The sequence below is a fragment of the Pinus tabuliformis genome, chromosome 5_2 (assembly GCF_031772625.1).
Source record: "Pinus tabuliformis cultivar Carrire ecotype Pingquan chromosome 5_2, CPIR1, whole genome shotgun sequence".
NCBI lineage: Eukaryota > Viridiplantae > Streptophyta > Pinopsida > Pinales > Pinaceae > Pinus > Pinus tabuliformis.
This window is the reverse complement of record NC_142306.1, coordinates 550,615,599-550,631,245: the sequence shown is the minus strand read 5'-3', so window position 1 is coordinate 550,631,245 and position 15,647 is coordinate 550,615,599.

The following is a 15,647-nucleotide window of genomic DNA, read 5'->3' as shown; positions in this document are numbered from 1 at the left end:
TGTAATCGCTGCAAGTCATGATTGAATATTTATAGATCTGTACCCGAGTTGGCTTTGGTATAAGCGCATATGTACGTAGGTTGAGTTCATGGTAGTAGTGTATACCTTTTGAGCTATGATATTTGAAGTTACAGGTGGTTTTGGTTGTTGAAGGGTTCTGATGACAGTTTAAAGGTGTTAGTATTCTGCATATCTTGTTGATTGTGTATTGATGGATGAGAACTAATATTGGATCAGGATCATAATGACTCATATTTATGAGATCTGATGGACTAGATCTAGGTGCTAACACATATATTATCCTTGTATTTGTCATGATCTGGTTATGTCTGAAGTCAGGAAGTGCAGCAAAGTTATGAATAAGTGATTAATGGCATATACGCTGGTTCATCTTGATGAAGTTGCGTATACACGCAGGTTCGACACTTCCAAGTAGCGTATGCACTCTGATGCATGATTTTGATGGTACAGTTGGTTCTGATTGTTATTGCAGAGTTCTGCTCTGTGTTCTGGTGACTGTGTTGTTGACAGGGTTTCAGTGTTTCAGTGATTCAGAGATTGATGATGCTAGTATTGATTGTTTTGTGCTTCAATGATTGTTATGGGTCTAGTATGAAAATTGGATGAAACATGACCTTCAAATTATAGTGTTGTGCTTCAGGAGTATCCAGTCTGAAAATGTATGAAACGTGGTACCCGGAGGAGAAAAGATTGTAGGTCGGCACCTATGTACTAGTATCTTAGCTAGTACAAGAGCAAAGGGGGTTGGAGCTCCCATCTAGGAGAATCTGGAGAATGAGAGAAGGTTGTAGCCTTCTGCAGGTTGTAGCCTGCATGTTGGTAAAGGACTGCACCAGTACATTGTAAAAGAAGTTTCTTAATAAAGGAAGATAGAAACGAATTGCAGCAGGTGGTTTTCACCCACATTGGGTTTCCACCTTATATCATGGTGTTCATGTGTGTTGCTTATGTGTGTTGATCTATCTGTTTTACTGCTACTATTGACTGTTAATATGGCTAATAATGTTCTGATGCATCCATTGAAGATCACATAACTGAATCATGAGTTTAATGGTTATATTCTAGTTGCAATAGACACACTCGCGTATATACACGGGTATACTTAACCGAAGTAGCGTATATGATTCTGAAGTATGAAAATGAAAAAGTTTTATTGATTAAATAATACTGATTCACCCCCCTCTCAGTATTATTTCCAACAATTGGTATCAGAGCAGGTCCTTTGGTAGAGGCTTGATCGCTTAAAGGAGATCCGTGGAACAATGGGAAAGAAGCTTAAGACGAAAGCACATAAGCGGAAGAAGACATCTCAGAAGAACTATGGCAGTGGGAGAATCGATTGGGGATTAGGCATAAGAAGCTCTTTAGATTCAGAATCAGATTCAGAATCATTTCAGAATGAAGATGAACTATCAGGTATGAATTTCCTATCCTCTGATGTTCTAGCTATCTATCCGTTTGGAAAAGATGAAAGTGATAGCGAAACAACTAAATTTTCTCTTATGGGTGAACAAGAAAGATATCAAATAGACGCAGAAGTTAAAAGTCTAACAAACAAAATTAGAACTCAAGAAGAACTTTTGAACATAAAGGATGGTGCCTTCAAAGAAGCTGCTACTAGACTAAAGACTCAACTAGAGTTATTCAAGGACAAATATCAAAAGTTGCAGGATGAAGTAACATCTCTAAGAAATGAAGTCATTGAAAATAACACAACAATCAAGGAGCTCAGAGATCGATCCAGTTATTATGAAAGTATTGAAGCTACGACCCTCTCGCTAAAGGAAGAACTTGAAGAAACAAAGAAGCAGAATAAAGATCTACTCCAAGCTATTGAAAAATAGGAAAACGAAGTTATCAGCTTAAAATCTCAGCTGGAATGTGCCTTCAGAATTCGTGAAATGTAGCAGGATGTGAATGAAGAACAAGAAAAGGAGATTCTCAAACTAAGGCAACAAATGAAAGAGGAAAGAAATGCTGAAGAAAACATGAAGAAACAATGTCTGGAAAACGAAGAACCACTTCAAGTTGAGGTAAATATCTTGAGAGGTAAATTAGAAGAAAAGGATAAACTATTATGATTTCAAGATAGTACTAAAGCCTTGGATGATATTCTTAGTAGTAAAAGGTCTCCTCCTATGAAGACTAGTCTTGGTTTTCATGAATCTGTTGAAGGTGAATTTAGTTCACAAGGTGAGGCAAGGAACTCTAAAGAGAAATCTAAAATGATCAACAAGGAGATAAGAGAGATGAGAGGTCAACAATCAAGGAAAGAGATTCTTCAAAGAAAATCTTTTACTCCTATCTATGGAAGTAATAGTCAGCCATTTACTCAGATGAATAATATTGAATGTTATGAATGTCATAATCTTGGACATGTTGCAGCTAGATGTAGAAGAAGAATGGTTCAATATCATCACATAAAAAGATCATCACATTCCAGGTACTTTAATGGATATTGTTTTTCTTGCAATATGTTTGGTCACAAAGCTGCTGATTGCTACAGGAGGAATTTGAAACATGTAAGATTTTATGCATGTAACAAGCTTGGACATATAGCAAAGGAATGCAGGAACAAAGGATGGACATCACACCAAAAGGAGAAAACATCATCACACTTGAAGATATGGAAGAAGAAGGAAGTATAGTCAGAAAGATGTGGCACAGCACAATGTACTCAGATACAACACAACACAGACATAACAGACTCAGAGGGAGCTGAAAGTATAAAACTTCAGTATCTTGAATCTCATACGCAAGTTCCATAAAGGGAAGTCGCGTATATACACAATTTAGACACTACAAAGTCGCGTATATGTCAGTTTGAGGAAAAGCAGTGGGGACAGGCTCAGAAAAAGGATCTGATATGATTCATTTGCTCTATTGGTTAATAGTCACAGTCTGCTGAGGATGTGTAAAAATGTTTTTGATACTTGTAAGATGTTTAGAAGTGTTTTGGTCCTAACTTGATGATGATGATGTCTTGATGCTTATTGCTGATATATGCATGATCAGATCTAACAGATGGCACAAGTTGAGGGGGAGCATATGCCTTTAATAATTCATTGTTGGCATTATGGTTAATAGTCCTTGGTAATGATGTTTATATGGCTAAATGATATATCTTGCTATGATGTGGTTATGAGTGATCCATGATAAAATCTCATATGATTCTTGGGGTTACATAGTTGATGTTCAGATCAGATTTATGGTTGATTCTTTGATGATGCATATATGGTGCTTACATGGTGATCTTCATAAGGATAAGGAGAAGTACAAAGCTTGAATACACATCTTCCTCACTTGATGATGAGTCACTCATATGCTGCTGTCGTCATATGCATAAAGATCATACAGTTATGATGTAGGCACTCTTGTGGATAAGGATTGTTGCTGTTGATGATATCAAGAAGTTTTATCAAATGAGCTTGAGCTCAAGATACATAGTGCTGATACATGGATGACTACTCAAAGTTGCTTTGTTGGAGACATGATGATGAGTTCTTATCTATATGATGATAGGTTGATACTTACATATGTTGATTGATGCAGATGTTCCCAAGTAATGATACTTGGATCATGTAGATCTTGGCGTTGATGTAATGGCTATGGTGGTTTCACATATAATGTGAATGATTCCATGATGATGTTAAGGAGGAGTTGACATCTATGTTCAGACATACCTTGTTACAGGACAGTTACAGGTTGCTGATATGGAAATGGTTGTACGCGAGTTTCATAAGGACTATTCGCGTATATACGCTTGTTTATGTGGATACAGTCATGTATATGATAATTTGAAGGAAATCAGTGGGTCAAACTCAGAATGAGAAGATTCTGATATGGGTCTCACAGAGACCATCTGGCACAGGTTCAGGGGGAGCAAATAAAGTTCCAATGATGCATTGTTGGCATTACCTTAGAAGTTTTTGGTTCTAGTTCACAGCTGTTGTTGGTTTCAGGTGGAACAGAGGCAGATGGAGAACAAAAGGAGAAGGAGATCGTGGTTGCTGATCTGAAAAGTGTTTGACAGGTGTTGCTGCTATCAGTTATTGGTGGCTTTCATAAGTCTTGCTCTAGATATTGTCTTGCTCTAGATATTTTGTCTCTAGGTCATATATCTCTTTTGTGATATCTCTTTCATGGTGTCAAGGTCATGTAACAGCCTATATTGGTTTCCCCACTATGCCTGGGATGAAGATGTAAAGTTCTTGCTTTATCATGTGTAAACTTTTGATGTATCCCCACTTGGTTGGGTGGATGAGTCAATTCTAGTATATCCCCATGTGGTTGGGAAATGGATGTATGTATTGAGTCTTTTGGTGATAGGAAGGTATCTTATGATGTATAAGTCATGGTTCTTCTTGAAGAACATCTTTTTCTTGCAGATCCTGCCTTCAGTCAGGAAGAGCATGAACAACACACTTCAGTAGTACAGAGACTTGGCATGTACTCAGGGGGAGCATGGACAGATTGGTACACTTTGGCATATACAAAGGGGGAGCACATTTGGAGATTTCAGCAGGTACTCAGGGGGAGTATGGACAGCAGAATGTTTATCAAGGAAAGAGAATATCTTGGTCCACCCTTTGCCCTTGATGTCAAAGGGGGAGAGTGATTTGGTGTTGCCATCAAGTCCAAAGGGGGAGATTTTTGGCATTATGATGCATGTGTTGTACTTGATGGTAACCCTCTCATAGAAGAACATCTCACTTACATATAACTGGATCAATCTACAGATGTGACTAAATGCATGGGATGCAGGATAGCTCAAAGGAATAAGAAGATCAAGTTCTAAGTATGACAAGTTAGCTTTGCCATCAAGTCCAAAGGGGGAGATTGTTGGCATTATGAGACAAGTGTTGTCCTTGATGGCAACTCACACAGATGGTAGATCATAGTGCAGCAGATCAGTAGCAAAGAATTGATGATCAGACTATAAAGAATGAAGAAGGAAGAGTATATACGCAGGTTCACTATATACCAAGTGGGGTATACACGCAGGTTCACTATATACCAAGTCGCGTATACGCAGGTTCGCTATATACCAAGTAGGGTATACACACAGGTATACGTAGGTTCACTATATACCAAGTCGTGTATACGCAGGTTCGCTATATACCAAGTAGGGTATACACGCAGTTTCATGCATGGAAAAGTGCGTACATGTTGGAAAGCTTACTTTTGGTTCGTGGTAGTTAGTCCTCGGTATTTGAACCTATGGTTTTGGACCGTGGTATCTCAACAAGTGTGTTGATCCCAAGTATTGGGCCCTTGGTATTGATTTATTATGGTTTTGGACCGTGGTATTGAGCAAGGCCTAAGACTATAAAAGGAGAAGAAGATCATTAGGCAAGCGTATCCAAAAAGTCTTGAATATCTCAGGAAGTATGATATCCAGTATTCAGGTTATGGGTTGATGATGCATTGCTTGATCTGAGCTAAGGAGGGATTTCACCGGTGGATGGAGAACAAGATCTAAGGATAGATCGGGATGAAATGGTTTGAAATGAACTATCTCTATATGATTTATTATGTTTATTCTAGATCTGTTTACTGACACATGCAATGATCTGAACTGGGTATAACTTAAGTTTGTAATCGCTACAAGTCATGATTGAATATTTATAGATCTGTACGCAAGTTGGCTTTGGTGAAAGCGCGTATGTACGCAGGTTGAGTTCATTGTAGTAGCGTATACCTTTTGAGCTATGATATTTGAAGTTACAGGTGGTTCTGGTTGTTGAAGGGTTCTGATGACAGTTTAAAGGTGTCAGTATTCTGCATATCTTGTTGATTGTGTATTGATGGATGAGAACTAATATTGGATCAGGATCATAATGGCTCATATTTATGAGATCTGATGGACTAGATCTGGGTGCTAACACATATATTATCCTTGTATATGTCATGATCTGGTTATGTATGAAGTCAGGAAGTGCAGAAAAGTTATGAATAAGTGATTAATGACATATACGCTGGTTCATCTTGATGAAGTTGCGTATACACGCAAGTTCGGCACTTCCAAGTAGCGTATGCACTCTGATGCATGATTTTGATGGTACAGTTGGTTCTGATTGTTATTGCAGAGTTCTACTATGTGTTCTAGTGACTGTGTTGTTGACGAGGTTTCAGTGTTTCAGTGATTCAGAGATTGATGATGCTAGTATTGATTGTTTTGTGCTTTAATGATAGTTATGGGTCCAGTATGAAAATTGGATGAAACGTGGCCTTCAGATTATAGTGTTGTGCTTCAGGAGTATCCAGTCTGAAAATGTATGAAACATGGTACCCGGAGGAGAAAAGATTGTAGGTCGGCACCTACGTACTAGTATCTTAGCTAGTACAAGAGCAAAGGGGGTTGGAGCTCCCTTCCAGGAGAATTTGGAGAATGAGAGAAGGTTGTAGCCTTCTACAGGTTATAGCCTGCGTGTTGGTAAAGGACTACACCAGTACATTGTAAAAGAAGTTTCTTAATAAAGGAAGATAGAAATGAATTGCAGCAGGTGGTTTTCACCCACATTGGGTTTCCACCTTATATCATGGTGTTCATGTGTGTTGCTTATGTGTGTTGATCTATCTGTTTTACTGGTACTATTGACTGTTAATATGGCTAATAATGTTCTGATGCATCCATTGAATATCACATAACTGAATCATGAGTTTAATGGTTATACGCTAGTTGCAATAGACACAGTCGCGTATATACGCGGGTATACTTAACTGAAGTAGCGTATATGATTCTGAAGTATGAAAATGAAAAAGTTTTATTGATTAAATGATACTGATTCACCCCCCCTCTCAGTATTATTTCCAACAATTTACTACCCCTCCATTCGAATAATCCTACATTAGCTCAGAGTGCAAATAGCCAAATCATGAGGACTAGAAGGCAATCGAGCAAGGGAAAGTCAAAGCACCGGTCTATCTCGAGTTTGGGAGCCGAGCATCCCTAATTTTAAGGAAGTTGTTGGAGAATTTGTATGTATAAGTAGAGAGGCCTAGGACCTCAATAGGATTTCAATTTTTGATTGTAAAACTTTACTCTATGTTCGAGCTACAAGACTTGTGACAGTTTTTGACGTAATCCATTGTTTTGATAATAAGAATGAGTTTTGTTGTGAGCTAGCACTGAGTTAACTCAGAGGGTTGAAGCTTTTGGGTTAGGGCCCAACCCTAGCAGCCAAGGCTCCTCTTTATTTTACATGTATGCGAGCGTAGATTCATGGTTTAATTATTCATTTGCTTAAGTAGCTGCATTTTCATTACAACAGTGTAGTGTAGATTGATTGTGTTTTAGTTTTCTTCTATTTGTGTCTTGTTTTATTTAGCAGGTTAGAAAGGAGGAAAAGATCACCATAAGGTTGTCAACAGGTGTCTCGGCCTCACCTCCTCCCTCTGGGACCATGACTTGAGGAAGATACCCTTCAACAACCCCCCAAAACACAAATTTCTAGTTCTTGCATGAGCTTTGGAGTTTATCGTCTTGATTCAGTACCTGGTTCATTTCATCATTATATTTTTCCATCAATCTCTTTCTGTAATAAGATCTCACTCATATTCTCATTTCCTTTAGCACTTTCTTCATGCATAATATATGCAGAAGCTAATAAATCCCGTCTTAATCAGATTATACCCGTAGATTTCCTTACCATCTGATCCACAACAAACCTGACCAATTGTCGTCAACCGCGTGTCACATATTCATTTCAACATTTGAATTTAGGCACTCCACATCTCTACCGTCGATCTGTTTTGTTTGATCCAACGGCTATCGCGTCACCCGCTCGCCAACTATCTTGTCCGATCTCCACCGCTGATCAATCCCACATGATCCGACGGATATCGCGCAATCTCACGTGAATTCCTGCACGACTGATATCCAACCGAGAGCATGCGAGAAAAGTGGTTTTCCCATGCTATGTGTCACTGACTTTGGTTAATCACGTGAAATTTAGGAATTTCGCTTACAACTCTTAGGGCGTGCGAGAAAATTCTTACCACCTATATTCATTTCAACGTTTGACTTTAGGTGCTCCAAATCTCCACCGTCAATTTGTTTCGCTTGATCCAACGATAATCGCGTCACTCGCTCGCCAACTAGCTTGGCTGATCTCCACCATTGATCAATCCCGCATGATCCAATGGCTATCGTGAAATCTCGCGTGAATTCTTACACGACCGATATCCGATCGAGAGCACACGAGAAAAGTGGTTTTCTTGTGCTACATGTCACTCACTTAGGCTAATCGCGTGAAATTTAGGAATTCCGCTTACAGCTCTTAGGGCACGCGAGAGACTGCTTACCACCTACGAAGACCACTCCATCATTCCGCACGTTTTCCACCTTTCTATTGACACGTGACTTAATGTGACCCATACATCTATTAACGTAATCTCTTGCGATAAGATCTCCGCCGCTCATCTTTCATTAATACTGTTCGTTGATCTGACTGATCCAACAGTCCCTGTGCACTACTGCTTCATTACGTCCTCCTTTCGCTGATTTTGATCTTCAATTGCTTTTCCGCTTGATTCCTTCCTGAACTTTATTTTGCGTATCATTTGAACATTGCTTCCCCTGAGCTTTGATTTGGTTATTCAATCAGACTCTAACACTGTCCGATCATTGCAAACACCAAAAAACCAAAAAAAAGTGAAAACATATTTAGTTTAGTTTCCTTGCTTACACATTAGTATGGTTTGATGCTCTTTACTTCTGTAACTTAGATAACAGCATTAGGTTAGCGTTGATTTAGCAATTCTGCTTAGCATAACTGTTTAAATGGTTAATTAGGATATGGTGTGATTTAGCATTACATGTTGTTTTCTTCATTACTGCAGTAGAGTAGCTCTCTTAGAATAGATTTTCTCTTCTTCCATCAAAGAATCAAGCTTCTTCTGACTCTATAGAAGTCTGGCTTGGAACCCCTAGGGTCTCTCACCAGATGAACAGTGACAATAGGCAAGACCTTCACTTCTACTTGTGCATATAGCATTGTCACCTCCAAGTTTGTATGAACCCCGGGTTGATAAGTAAAATTGGTAGCCCAGGAGTTGCAGCATCCTTGCTGCAATATTGGCGCTCATCAAACATCATAAAAAATATTTCATGGCTTAATGAGAGATTTACCTATTTACATCTAGTGAGAAATTTTTATAAATTTTCTAGAGCTTCCTTAAAAGAATTTCCATAAACTCTAAAATCATCCATATACACTTCCACACAATCATGAATTAGATTAGAAAAATGCCTAATACTCCTCTTTGGAATGTCGCAGGAGCATTACATAATCCAAAGGGAAGTAATTGGTAAGCATAAGTTCCCCATGGGCAGGTAAAGGTGGTTTTATCTTGGTCTTTCGGGGCTACTTGGATTTGGTTATACCCACTAAAACCATCTAAAAATGAAAAATATTTCTTTCCTTCCAATGTGTCTAAAACATTATCTATGAAAGGAAGTGGAAAGTGATCTTCTAAAGTGGCTTTATTCAATTCTCTATAGTGAATACACACTCTCCATTTTCCATTATTTTTAGGGAAAATTGCTAAGGGTGAAACCCACTGACTGCCTGATATTGGATAGATGAAAATGACATTCAACAGTTTTTGTAGTTCTTCCTTATCAGTATCCCTTAAATTTGGATTCATTCTTCTTTGAGGTTGTCAAACTGGTTTGGAATTTTATTCAATGTATATATGATGTTTACAAGTATTAGGATCAATTCCTTTCATGTCAGTATATTTCCATGCATAAGCAGATGAATGCTCTTGTAACATCTTGATTAATTTTTTCTTTTGAAATTCTTCCAAATTATTATTGATATTCAAAGTTTTTCCTGGAAATATTTCAATTGTAGAATTACCAAATTTTTCCATAGAGTGCAAGGATAGGGTACGAGATGATAAATATTGAATATTGTATTGTTCTTGAAAACTCTGACTAGATTCACAATATAATGAAGATTCATTATTTTCCATTAAATTTAAAATTTGATTTTCTTCATCTAATTGTGAAGTAGCAAATATTGGTCTTATATAGAAGTCATCATCTATCCATTCTTCATTTTCAACCTCTATTTTTGTTTTTTGTCAGTGGATATAGTGTGAATTTATTTGTTTTACTTCCATCAGAAATGAACATATCACCAGATCTACAACTTATGAAAGCATTGACTGTAGCTAGCCATGGTCTTCCTAGAATCAATGGATGCCCTCCTAAGTTATTCTTGGGTGTTAAAATCATAAAATCAACAGGATATTCCCAAGAATCTAAGGATACATATATGTCTTCTAATACACCATCAAGTTTGATTACAGATCTATCTGCCAATTGTAATAGTGTAGGTGTATATTGAATATTAGAAAGTTTTAATTGATTCATAGTTTGTTTTCTCATGATATTTATGGTTTCTCCTAGATCAGTCAATGTATTTTGGATTTATATACCATTGATGTGTGTTTTCACAATGGGACTTCCTGGATCAAGATATTTTTGAATTGTTGTTTTACCCATCATGATATCTGCAATTTTTCCAACAAGTTGGATTCTTTTGATTTCTTTTCTCTTTCTTCCAGGTTTTTTTATGCTCAAGTCCCTAATTGTTTTTGCAAAAATTGGTATTTCCTTAATATCTTGAAGCAAAGGAATCTTTATGCAAACATTCTTCAGTTCATCTAACATGTCATAATCAAGAAATAAAATTTGTTTCTCTATTCCTTCATCAATTTTCAATCTTTCAAGGAAGGGTGATTTTGAAACAAATATTGGAGGTTGTTCCATAATAGGAGTTGAGTTATTTGGATGTGTTGAAATAAATTGTTTTTGAGTTTCTTCTTTTTTATTATTAAGAGACTTTTCTTCTTCAGGGATCTTTTCTTTTTCACTTTCCTGAATAACAACTAAGGGGGACTTATTTTCTAATATTCTACCAGATCTAAGTTGAACATTATTTAGATCTAGTGGAGTTATCATGTAGGTTTGAAAATTTTGTCCTTCCATATTGTAAACTGGTTGTGAATTTTTATTATTATTTGGATTTGGAAGTGGTTGGGCATGCAATTGATTTGGTCTTTGAGAAAATGGTAATGAAAGTTGTGGATTTAAATTGTGTGGTTGATTTTGTTGAACAGACTAAGGATAATATTGTGGAGAAAAAGTAGGATATGATTGTTGAATTTGTGGAGATTCAAGATATTGAGGGGATTTTCCATAAGGATTTTTCCATCCTTGTGACCAGGGTTGTGGCTAAGGTTTCCAAGGCATTGGGGCATTCCAATTACTTTGTGAAGATTGTGTAAATGGTTGAGGATTAAAACCTTGAGCTGTATTTGGTTGTGGATTCTGCCAAGGTCTTTTAGCAATAAAACAGAGAGGGTCTACCTGATTTGGTACTCCTTCTTGATAAACAACTTTAAGACTTGGTATTTAGGGACATTATTTTGTATCATGATTTTCCTCATAAATTACACAAGTTTCTATACTTTTTAAATCAAGAGGACATTCTCTCGAGGCATGTTTCTTTTTGCACTTAGGACAAAAAATGGACAATGCAACATTTTTCAGCTTTTTGTTTGCTTTATATTTTAAGGGTATCAATTTGTTCACTAAGACTCCCTAAAATATTTGTTTTAAAGTTATCAAGCAAATTTCCTAATTCTTCTCTACTTACTGTCCCAGCTGCAAATTTATTAATCCTTGATAGAAGAGGATCTCTTGGATTTTTGCCAGTTCTTTCTTTGCCTCTTGAAATGTGTATGCACAATTCACAAATTTCTCCTAGTGATAACTGAGAAATTTCTCCCTTACCCAATAGATTGAGAAGATCAATCCACTCATACCTAATTGATTTTAATAAGAGAGCTTTCAAAGTTTCCCCATCTAGATTATTCATTTTTTCCCATTTTACATTGTAAGCAAATCTTTCAATGAAATCTTCAAGATTTTCATATTCTTTTGTATCATTTTAAAGACTCCATATTTAATGTTATGGGGCATACAGTGATCCTTATATTTATCTAAGAATGCAGTTTTCATTTGTTCCCATGTTTTGTTGACGGTGCTGGACCCGCAAACATGTCAAGGGATCTCCTGGTAAGAAGTCCCAATTAGACCTCAGACTGTTTGGTGTAGGAGTCCTAGTAGTGGGTTGTATGGTAATGCCTTAACCACGATTTTGCACAGAAGCAAGTAAGATAACTCTGTTGGAAGCAAGGGTGTGATAGCTGCAATGAGCCAAGGAAGGTGCCTGAAATGTTCTAACACATGGGGAGTGAGGTGAGTGTGCCCCTTGGAAACCTGTAATAGTACTCAACTTGGAAGGGAAAACACGAGCAAAGATGCATCACCGGCAGGAAAGAAAGATAGCGAGAAATCCAAAGTGATGTTCAAACCAATAGCACATCTGCAACAAGATTCATACAATTTCATACAAAATAGTTCATACACAACTATTGTAAGTTAAACAACATACATTGCTACAACAACCAGAATAGTCCAACTACAATAAAAACATATGCATGAAAATTTTATTAAGAAGTGTAAGTTCCAGTCATACAATACATCCATGTACACCAGCTAGTTCCAATAGTGGAACATTACAGCCACAACCGCCTGCATCTCCAAAGAGATATACTAGCTTTGCACATTGGAGAAGCCAAGGCTCGTTACAATACTATCCAAGATTTCTCTAAGATAATCCTATTGAAGCTTGGCTGACCAAAAGCCTATACAATGAGTTATGAGGGACTATTTATAGAAAAGGGTGGGGTGACCCTTGACATTCCCCTTTGTGATAGTTCATCTACCCTCATGACTCTTCATCTACAATGTGACTATTACATCCAACTATTGACACTTGACTTACACTTGACAAGAAATTACATTACAATGCACATGTACTCATGTGAGACAAAATGGCTTGAGCAAGCCATGAAAGACATCACTGACACTTGGTCCATTGTGGTGAGACCAACTCCTTGACATGCTTGTGATGGTGAAGGTGGTGAGATGATGCCAAGCTTGGTCGTCCATGGTGGTGTGCATGCACCCCATGGTGACATCTTACTGAAGTGAACTCTTGCCTCAGTTGCATCTAGGTGCATTGGTATGGCTCCTCCATCCAACTCATCTGCTAACATGTGTATGGTATTCTTGGGTTTGGATGAACTGGAAACACACTGATGCATAGTGTCCATGCTGATCCTCCAGTGTGTGCTGGTGGTCATGCACATCAACTATCAACTACATGTTCAGCTCTAGTTAGACTTACTTCTTGTCTTCGCCTTGGTGAGTGTGCTGAATGAGCTAGATCGAATGCGTGCGCATAATGAAATGCATGTTGCTGAATCCCTTGCATGCGATAAAAAACAATGCTCACCATGTTTGCTCTGTGCCATCTGTTGGGATGGATTTATAACTTGTACAGGCACAGTTTCATCCGTGAGTGCATGGTGCACCCCCTGTTGTTCCTATTCCTGCTGCAACTCATTCGCTTGTCTTTGCAGCTCATGTTCTTCCTTGAGTTGCTGCTTCAACACATGCAAATCCTTCTTTGTTCCATTCTCTGTCTTCGTGTGATCTTCATGTCACGTCGTCACCTCATAACCTGAGTCTCCAAAGTTATTTTCATCATCAGTGGAACTTCTTGAGCTTGTAACTTTGTTCCACCTCTATGTTGTCAACAACCTTCCTCTCGCGTTCACTGCATTTGGTATGTTGCCTTCAGCTGATGTTCATGATGTTTCTTGCTGCGATGTTGTTGTCGTAATATCTTGATGTCCTTGTCTATGAACAACTTGATGTCTTCATGGTTAGGAAAGCTCATAGACACTTAATCGACTGCATCCCTAAGTGTGCTCTGAATAGTGTCTTCGACTCTGCTCTCCTAGAACCATTGTACCTATACTGCTAAGAGGCAGATGGACACCTGCGATACCTGGAGACATGGAAACAATCATGGCAAGCAATCTGTCATTCGAAAAACAAAATGAACTTGAGAACTGACTTGCAACATACCTGGGCGAATCATCATGAAGGTTGCGCAATTTCGGTCGGGAGGTTGGGAGCCTGACTGCCAAGACTAGAAAAGGCATAGTCTGGGCTATTGAGAGGTTGACTGATTGTTGGAACTGTGCAATGCACAGTCCGACCTGACTGCTAACTGTTGGAATTGCGTAATGTTCAATTTCAGCTGGCAATGACTGCAGGCTCAGTGACTGCATTGCACAATTTTCTGGGCTAGCAGTCACTGTCACTTAGGATTACGCAAATCAGGACTGGGGAATAGCTTTTGGGAAAAAATGTGCATTTCTAGAGAGGAAGGCAAAGCATTCCCTCTTGGGATTTCATAATGCTGTATGGTGAGGTAGAGTCCGGGCTAAGGTTGGCCATACTCGTCGATGGGAAACTGAAAGAAAAAGTGAATGCGAATGCATGGCGATGTTGAGTGTAAGCATAAGTGAATGATCATGCATAAAAACAGTGAATTACAGATTCAGAAAATGGAAAAGCATGCATGTCAGTGAGGTGAGTCGCCGAATTAGCGGCTGTTCGTGAAAAACAGTTCCATGCATGTGACAACAGTGGGATGTCAACGAAAATTGAAACAGTGCTAGCACAAGCTAGTATGTATTAAAACGACAACAAGCACTTACTGAAATCAAGCAGACAACGTTCATATGAAGCGAAACACAAAAAGCGCCAGAAATACAACACAAGACATGGAAAGCGGGCTTACCCCAAAACAACTAAGTTGAATGTGTCGACAACTCCTAGATGCAATGTGGGATGTTAGAGCTGCAAGATTGATGTGATTAATGAGCTTTGTAGCATCCGGTTGATGAGTTTTGATAAAATCGAGGTTGTGACGCACATGCCACAAATCTAGGGAAGGCGACACTTGGTGGGAGGTTTCTGAAATGATCCTTGCATGTAACCTCCAACTGCCAAAATAGATCCATGAAATAAGGGATGCATTTGCATGCTGCCTTGGGAGAAGCAACTCATGCATGAAAAACTGTTTTGCTCGGTCCCTGAGGGAACCGGTCAACTCGGCTACACATGCAAGAGGCTGCTCAACTGTTGGAAGGAAATGCGTGTTTTTGGCTGGGAGCTAGGTTGGATTCCCAGGAGATTTGTGCAATTTCTGGGCAGATCAGCTGACTGCTGCCCAGATTTGCGCAAATTCTGGGCTGAGCAGCCCTGCTGGGGAAAATTATGCAATTTTCACTGTGAGTTTTGACTGGAAAAGTTGTGCAATTCTGGAGCCCAACAGGCTACCATATAGGATTGCGCAATTTCTGGAGGGAAGGTTGGTTTCCCTCTAGAAATGCGCAATTTCTTGGGGGAGCTGCTCAACCTGCAGCTGGACCAAGTCCAGGTGAACAACTTGTGAGGGGAATGCATCAAGTTGTGATCGACAGGCTGCCTTTGTGCAAGAAAAACACTGAAGCTTGTGTACTTGACGAAGCAAGACAAGGTGCTACGAAAAGTTGGTAGGGAGGCTCCAAAACGAAGCTAAGGAAAAATTTTGGAGGGTGGTTGTAGCCGCTATAACATGTTCTTATGGAGTTTATTCCTAAACCCATAAACCATTTTAATGTTGCATCCGTAAGGGTTGCACGGA